General features: G+C 38.2%; 1 protein-coding gene across 1 annotated transcript in view; it reads right to left on the reverse strand.

Annotated features, from left to right (window-relative positions):
• Window positions 1-8,936, reverse strand: part of MICAL-like (protein) — a 129,142-nt gene extending 120,206 nt beyond the window's left edge. The window contains exon 1 of the mRNA XM_071598779.1: window positions 8,918-8,936. The gene's annotated coding sequence lies outside the window, so the exon portion shown is untranslated. The remainder of the gene's footprint in view (window positions 1-8,917) is intronic.
• Between the last annotated feature and the right edge of the window lie 638 nt (window positions 8,937-9,574).

Consider the following 9,574-nt stretch of genomic DNA (forward strand, 5'->3'; position numbering starts at 1 on the left):
GAGGGACCTGATGTAGAGTATGATGCTGGATTTTGTGTTTTGTTAGGATTTCCAAAATATTTATTTATTAGCTGTGTCCATCCAAAAACCTAAATTAACCGGTAGACTACCTTAAAAAAATATATGTATATATACATATATATATATATATATATATATATATATATATATATATATATATATATATATATATGTACATATAGATCGTGGCAATAGACACTACTTCAGTGCGAATCATGTACAGTGTATTCCGCGTTGCTGATATACTATATGTGCACACAATTTCACACAGTTTATTCGTTTGCATATTTTTCTTCTTAATTGTATATATCGGGCGATGTTTCTCAGCTGTACAAATTTACGCGGTAGAAGAATAATTTATCCTAAGACAAGTGGAACGAGTAAATCTTGTCCCGTTCTTTGCTAATTCCATCTCTCTCCATCTATCACTCCACCTTCCAACAATTTCCTCTCCCTGCATCCCCCCTCCCTCGCCCCCTCGGGAACTTCCCGGGTCGATTGGCCCCGAAACGCAAACGCACTTCGTTCCAGGGTGGCCCTTGCTTTTCTTTCCCTCCTCCTCCTTGCCTTGCCTTCCAAGATCGTTTCATTCAAAGCCACTCTCGACTTTCCCCGACCAGCCATTTCACGTAACCATAATTCAAGAAACCGCCGGTACTCCGAAGAAAATCGCAGCTCCCATTTCGCCGTTTATTTATTTAATTTTTTTTCTTTCTCTCTTCGGAACTTTCGTAATGTTTCTGCCACCCACCCAGTCGGCCGCAAAACATTTACAGAAAAAAATATCGCCGCTAAAGTTTAGATGGATTTCCCGGGGACCCGTCGGCGAGAATTGAGTGAGATATGAAACGGTTCAAGGAAAGCGGCAAAAATCGCATTCGCAACTATTTTTTCCATCTTGCATTTTCAAAAAAAAAGCCTTTGCGCGTTAAAAAACTTGAGATTCTTGAGATTGAGCTAGGGTATAAGATTTGTATTATAATTGGCAGGGTAATGCACTTAACTACAATAAATCCAATTCATAAACAATAATAGTGAACCTCCTGTGCATCGAAAAATTTCAACCATTTAAGAAACCCTGGTAGAATAACTGATGAAAAATAGCACACAAAATCGTGTGTGGGGACATTAGTGACTCATTTTATAAAAGATACTATATTCCATTACGTAATGGAAATAATAACAACTTTAACTATTATTCCATTTCATACAAAATGCATAAACGATGAATTCATAAGTGAAAACTTTCCATTAGATCGAAAATGATGCCTTTGATTTTATATACACTTGAATGATCGGGTAAAAATCATTTCATTTATCACACGCTGTTACTTTGAATGCCGCGTAAAACTTTTCATTTGTTGACATACTGAAATTCACAGCGTCAAGAGCGAATGTTTCCTGAACGTAGAATGAAAGAAATAGTTATTGTAACCATCAAAAGAAAGAGCTTAGAATTTTCAGATGAAACCTGCTCGTTTAATGGCCGCTACCCGCTCTGATTCAGGATAAATTAAAAAAAAATGTAGCATCGATTAATATCATTACCCACGCACATGAAAATTCAGCAATAGGCTAACCTAAGAAAGAGATATGCGACTTGTACTATCGAATCGCCTGAAAACTACGGAAAATCCAATCACGTAACGGTGGAAAGCTGGAAAGAAAACAACTTATCCCAACACATCCGCGAGAGACCATCCCACACTTTCAAGCCACAACTTATAGGAAGTGAATAACTCCGGATAATGACGACTTTGTACGTGAACACACTTGATTACGTGTCTTGGCGATCGTGATTCTTTGAATTGCACGCATCAGCAAATGCGATGTAAGACAGCGGTCGAGTGCATGTGTGTGTGTGTGTGCGCCAGGAGTGATAAACATCCCCCTCCCCTTTTGGACCGATTTCCGATATTCGCGAATGGTTATTTCGCAACGTCAGGTCGCGGTAATAGCATGCAGGGTAATCACACGTGAATAGCTTCTGCGGTTTCTTGCAACTTCTCTCCGGTAATGAATAATTATGCTACGGGTGTTTCAACACCACGGAAACGCTTCCTCGTTTACAGCGTCCTCTCAAGTGGGGACGAGAATGGACAAATGAAAAAATCTCGAATTTCGATCACACAACCAACTTTGGACTCGTGGTTTTTACGTCTGAGATCCAAGGAATATGTCCGAGTACGTGTGTGCGAAAGTGAACGATGTGCGACGCTCGAATCCAGTTTCATGCAGGAGGTGGGCATTCCTCTGTACGTAATTAGGTAATTCAGTCCGAAACAAATGCACAAGTACGGAAAAAGTATATCGCTCGCAACAACAAATTACTCCAGGAATATTAACTCAATAAAAATACTTATCACTGAAATTTAGAAAAAATGACAATGTTGGATCCGCAACCGGAAAAAATTAACGCACATAAACTGCTACATATTTTTACAACCCTATCTTAGATATTTTCCAGGTCCAGGGACAGGAGGAAATTTTGGTCCCGCATTTATTTGCAATCTTCTTCAGTATTTCAATCAGCAGATAGGTTGAATGAACCCAATATACATCATGTAGGCCAATGTACAATACAAACGTCCTTAAAACTTCGGTCTTGCATTCATCTTAACTCGGCCGACGTGTTTGTCACTATAAACGTCATTAAATAATCTGTTCAAAGTTCCACTGACATCTCTCGGATTTCACACCTTGTGCGATAGCCCAGGAATTGCGTTTTTTGGCATTAGCTCTCACTAACGTGTGTTTTTTTCTGAACGAAAGAGAAACTATAAGTGGTGAAACCAAGTGGAAATTCTGCCTTCTCATCTTTCTCCGGTAATGATTAACAGAGGACGAGGATAAAGGTTATTGGAAGTTCATGGGAAGGGACATTTAAGCCTCCGAGTCCATTGATTACCGGACTTCGCGGTCCCGGGGCGAAAGCTCTCATGGAAATGATATACTACGGTGATATTCGTCAATTATCGGATATCGGTGATAGCTATTTCAAGCGGAATTAAAAAAAAAGACTTCCGATTTCGAGAGCCGGTTAACAGTTGGAAAGGGAAAGCAGGAAATCGTACAGGTATAATGCTAATTCCGAGCTTCCGTCGCAATTCGCATCATTCGAGAGTGAAATCAAAACCTGTCCGACGGTCACAGGAGAAAACCGACAATACAAGTTTTGTCTGCTTTATTCCGTAATTTAGAAAATATACTGTCAAGTAACAGATGGAATAATGCATTGAAAAAAACGCTGTGATGAAACCGAAAAAAACTCAAAACGAAACCGAAACAGTTTTATTCCAATTTTAACATAATAGGAGCGGATGTGTTTAACCTAATATGTTTAAGAAGCGCGTATTCTGCGATGAATTCCGAAGACATTTTTTCTTAAATTTTAGTACCCTGTAAGCCACCGCTAGGGGTGTATGGCAGGAGGTGAATACACACCAGACTAATTTTGACCCGAATATGACCCTACCGCGGTCGGACAATGTTATTATGATCCCATATGGTTCGTGGGAAAAATGACATCTTAAATCTATCTGTTCTACACTTAATCTCCCTAATTTGATTAGCATGATCTCTCCTACCGTAGTACGATAGGGTTAATAACACATTTTCAGCATCACTGCTCAAGAGACTTGCTTCAAATTTATGCAAGCGATTTAGTCTGTAATTTAACCTTCGCTCGATTGAGTAATTCCCAACCTAGCTGCTCTAATATTTTTGATGCTTTACAAAGTTTATCATAACAGCATTTTGCAAATCTAAAAAAATCTAAATAATAAAAAAATGTTTACAAATCTAGCTTCTCTACGCTGCACGCGATCCAATTCGGCAATAAATCCAACTTCGTAAAGATCCGATATAGAATATTGTAAATAAGACCTAACCAGCGAAAGATAACATTTCACTTTGATCTTTTGATCACATTACAGTAAACCAGATTGAGTGAAACTAATTTTTAATCCGAGAATATAGCTATTGAAAAATTTAAGGTATACTTATTTATTGGTTAAACTGGCATTTAATATAGTTTCGATTCAATAATGCCATAGTTCTGTCATAATACATTAATTTATGCATGGTAGGAAAACTTGGTATTTAATCTAAAATTTTCATTTTTGATTTTCCAGTATTGAATGGAGAGAATACAATTTCTTATAGATATTTCAGAACTTCAAAGTTATACGTATGCCTTAATTCTGGAATATTCTATGGGAATTTTAAATTTGTATCCTATTGATTTCAATAGTAGTCAATAATACCAAGATTCATTTTGAAAAAAATGCGAGGAGAGCACTCGTTACTAGATCCGTTTTCCGCATATTTTCCGCGAAATATTTTCGATTGACTAGCATGCTCATAAACGATATAGATTTTCTTTGATCCATCGCATCCAATGTACTACATGAGATAGAGGAGTTAATATCCATTAACACTAATCAGCGTAAGAAACTCTTTATTTGTAATCATACCCTAAAATCTTAAGGAATAATAACTAAACGAAGAAGTTTATTCGCCGCCTATACCCGCTTTTGGCAAATTAAATTCACAAATTTGAATAGGAAAATTATCTTTGATTATCATCTATCAATCATTTTACGGTTAAAGAAACGGCTATTTATCCGCCTATTCATTGGGATATTAAACAATCACATTTATCTGAAATCGGCCGGTGACGAACGGCGAATTTTTTTGCGAACGATCCGTTTCATCCTACCACTTATGCAACCGAGTGAATCGAAATTCGCGGTTGGCCGTCGTTGGAATGATTTCAATTCAACGGTGGAGGAGGCAGGGGTTAAAAAAAACACCACTTTTTTGGACGGATAATTCTATCTCCATAAATTACTGCAAATGGGAAGCAGTCTCACGACAAACATAACGGAAAACCCGTCCCTCGCCCACCGGGTTTCCTCGCCAACAACGGATTGCGACTCCCATCCGCAGTCAGTGAATTTAAAATCATGTTTCCCACCGTTCGAACGAATTGAATTACGTCCTCATCCACAACCCACGCACAAGTGAGAATGACGCCACTCGACCTACAATATGTAGTTACACTCGTGGAATATTTGAAGGAAGCAATCGCGTCGGGTTCTTTTCGGGTGAGCTCTGATTCTTCCAGAATTCAAATTACTCGGCATTTATTATTTCTCCCATAGAATTCTCCCTCGGCCATCATAAATACGCCATGCCTTGCCGATCAGATTCGTGCACAGTGTCATGACACTCGCTAAATACGAATGTTTAAAGTCTAAAAGTTTTTTTTCAGCACATCCATAACATAAATCTTCTTCCATGAAGATTTTCTTCGCCATGAAATATGATATATACGTTTGCCGGTCCGAGTTTACCATTAGAAGTTCAACACATGACTAAAACGAGATCTTATCACTGATATTGAACTTATAGCTCACCTGCCGACGCCGAGTCTCCATGAAGGCGAAGTTTTTTTGTATGAAATAATTTTCTTTTTTCGAAACCCTGACAAAAGATAATAATAATATATGAGTACGTCTGTAAGCATCTGAAATGCTGCATTCAGGAATAGTTGCAAGAGATTTCTTTAATAAACTGTTTTATCATCATAACTTGACAAAAAATTGCCCCCATAGTATTATTAGGATATCAATTAATAAGTAGAAGAATAATCTACATCACAGTAGTGTTAAGAACCATTGTAGGATCAATTGGGGGGCTAGCCCAAACCTCAATTGGAAAAATATAAGCATATTCATCCATCAGACACGTTGGATGAATAATTATAGCCTTAATAATAAGAAATATATATTGAACTCTTTATTTTTTATTATACTCAATATTAAATATCGCTGTACTGATTATTTTTAATATAACTCCGCCACCTTCAACGGAATTATTAAATATTTACTATAAGATACTCTTTTCCAAGACGTTAGGTACGAGAATTGAAAGATCCGTGGTGGGGACTCATTCTTTGAAAAGATATTCTCGCTAGTTCAAGGAATGAGAAGATAGAGTATCAGCGTTCCGCATGAAATACTTAACAAGATTATGAAATTTTTATGAAAAAATACGGTGTAATATCCCATCCAATCACATCTTCCGGTGGAAAACTCATTCGGTTCCGAATTCGGGGCTATCGTTTCAATAATCGTTCCAGTTTCGACAATTTCTTTGGGCAGATGCGCGCTTCTCTCTCTTGGCAGCAGTCGATAAGGATCAAGGTAGATTGAAGGCGATTAAGCTCAAACGTCGGCGAGTGCTAAGCGCTCTAAAAAAGAGAGAGAGTTGCACCAGCTGCGCCGCCGCATCGTTTCATGTCGCTCTTTATCATGACTGCGAAATTTTTCGCAGGTCAATGGACAAAACTATAGCTATTTTAAATTATGAGGTCACGACAATGAAAGTCCGTTTCAAGGTGGGAGTGCACAACGGACAGGCCGCAGGCGGCCCACGACAGGTGATGCCATTAAAAAAAAAGAATTTTATTTGGAAATTTATATTAAAATTTTTACATTTCAGGTATCGAAAAATTAATTCTGTTAATAAAATTTTATCGCAAATTCTGAGTTAATTTTTATACTCAAACCGACAGACAACCTGAAGTTTGATGTGATAGATGAGAGCAGAGCTCACCTAGTATTGAGCTCAACGGCGTGTGAAATTCACACATCAGGTTAAAGGGGCCAGACCACCTTTCACTGCGCTGGCTACCATCAAAATGTCAATTTTTGTACTCACTAATGTAATAAAACAATTAAAATGCACGTGGGGATTTCTCTGTTTACTTTAATTATCGTAATGCGGCCCGCAAGATCGGATAACACCTGCTGTGTTGCCCATTAACGGTGGATCAATGAGCAGCAGATGGGTATCCATTGATGCACCACCAATGGACGGCACAGTGATGGCACATCAAACAAAAAAGGTGCATTAATGACTTACGAGTTAAATGAGCTTGTACTCGACTATACAGCAAATGTGACTTTTGGTTTCTCGATTGAGCGACATTTGAATGCATAACTGAAATACTTACAAACTGCTCTCTTAATACAGACTAAATTATAAAAGAGTCTAATGAATGATGTATAATCGTAGATAATTCTACTTTGATGTTAAAGTCATTGATAACACGATAAAAACATTTTTTCCTCCAGTTTCCATCCATAAGTTATCATTAGGAATATGAGATTGTGTGGCTACTCATGTTCGTAGGAAATTCATTTTATATTAATTCAACACTAGGGATCAATTAGGAAATTAATTGGATGATGTATTTTTTTGTAGAGCACTGTATATTTCTACAGGGCATAATTTCTTTAGTTATTATTTAAGCAGTTGCTAAAAACATGAGATATCGTTACCATCATATTCATGCATAAAACAAAGGTAGACCTAAGAAATGTTGGCGCACAAATTTGCATGAACTTCCCTGAAAGCACGTACGATAAATACGCGAACTGGTGCAATCTGGCGGCCATGTTGCGAATTATATATACAGCGAGTTGCCTGAGACCCAATGAGCCGTCTGTGCTTGGCGGATCGTCGAGCTGCGCGTATGGTGCCAGTTATGTTAGTTTCTGTTGTCCTTCTTTTTACTGTTTGTAGAAAATAGAAATTTTGAAGAAATCACGGAGCAACGAATCAGTATCGAGTTTTTGGTGAAGTGCGGTAAAAGTTATCAAGAAATGACTCAAATGTTGACAGCTGTTTATTTTGATAATGCTCTGAAGAAAACATCCGTTTTCAAATGGATTAATCGTTTTAAAGATTACCACGGATGATGCAAGGCCGGGACGACCTTCAACCATCTGTATTGACGACAAAATTGGTCGCGTGCAGTCCTTTGTCCTTACCGTAAATGCTGAGTTCTTCCTTACATTTCTCAAATGTTTGATAGATTGCATGCGTCGTGTGCGACCAAATTTGACTCAAGGCGATGGATGGATCCTTCACCATGGCAATACACCTGCTCATTGAGCATTGATGACTGTTCGCCAGTTTCTGGCAAAAAATCAATCACCATCCTTGATCATCCTCCACATTCGCCAAATCTCGCCCCCTGCGACTTATTCCTATTCCCAAAATGCAAACATGTGATGAGGGGACATCACTGGGAAGATGTGGACACAATAAAGCAAGAAATGACGACAAAACTAAAAAGCATAACTGCCGAGGACTTCCAAGGGTACTTTAAAGAGTGGAAAAGAAGATGGAATAGAGGAATAGCAACGAATAGGGAGTACTTTGAAAGGGACAAAATCGGTGTAGATTAAATTTTACAAAATAAAGTTTTTGCGGCCTCAGTTCGCGTATATATTGGACATACCTCGTACAATGCTGTCCTCAATACTGAAGTTCACGGAGCTACCACTCTTTCAACTGCATTCGACGAATTCGAGGCACTATTCATTCAAGTACATTCCCGACGGCTTGAGAACCAATTTCCGAAATTACGACAATTTTTTAGACGCTCAGACCTTAACCGCCTTCGAACGATAGGGTCCAAATAGCACATAGGCCACAAAGTTAGCCGAATTAAAAAACCCGTTCAGAAAATTAAATTTCCTGCAATGCCTCGACAGAGGCGACAATTAAATGTTAACTTGAAGCAGCAAAGCGGAAAAAGTTTTGCAATTTTCCGAGTACACCTCTTCTCACGGCGCCCACTATCGCATGATCTAACATGATTACATGGATTAAGGGCAAGGCACTATTTTTTTTAATGCCTAAGTGTAACCTTTATTGAATAAAATTGTTATGCTCATCTAACGGTAGGTCGGCTGGAAGTAGTTCCATCCTATTCGAATCACGATAAGTAATCTTGTCCCATACAAAAGAGGTTGTCTTTCTTTCTTAGGGACCGACCCCGTGACATGCAAACATGAAACGGAATTAATAGCGTACTCACGTTCATTCGGCAGCGGACGGTTGCGTTCCACTTTTTTCTCCTAGCATCAGCTTTACGTTTTCGTTGTGAGGGAGCAGCGCCTGAGAAGGGAAAATGACGGGCATTAATGTCAAAATGCCCGAGAAATATCGCCCGACAGGGAAGCCAACTCTAGAATTGAATAATATAATGTAATGTTCACCGGTTTTCCTTCACACAGATTTGATGGATTATCTACGAAAGAGAATTCTTTTAAGTTTATGAGTTTCGTTTGTTTTTTGCCAGCTGCACTCGTAACCTCATTCCCATGAACAAAATGAATTTAAATCGCAAAGGAACACAATAATTCGTCAATTATAAATACCTATGGGGTAACATAAAGCTGAACGATATCATTTCTGTGGAATTTATAACAAGTTTAATTAACCCAATGGTAATAATACTTTGGGACGAAAAAGCACAAACAAACCAGTCCAGATGTCGCTTCCCAATATTTTTTCGAGTTTCAACTCGCCTTAAAGTATTACAGTCTCTCATTCGTTATTATTATTTTATAGGAATAGTGTAATTGCATTACAAGTAATTTCCTAATGATTTCAGCAATGTAGCTCACTAGTTCATGTTGATAAATTATCACCCTTATTAGACAGGAACCTTTATTACCTTTTTTGTTTGCTT

Source organism: Hetaerina americana, unplaced genomic scaffold, assembly GCF_022747635.1.
Source record: "Hetaerina americana unplaced genomic scaffold, ioHetAmer1.1.p SCAF_10, whole genome shotgun sequence".
In the NCBI taxonomy this organism is placed as follows: domain Eukaryota; kingdom Metazoa; phylum Arthropoda; class Insecta; order Odonata; family Calopterygidae; genus Hetaerina; species Hetaerina americana.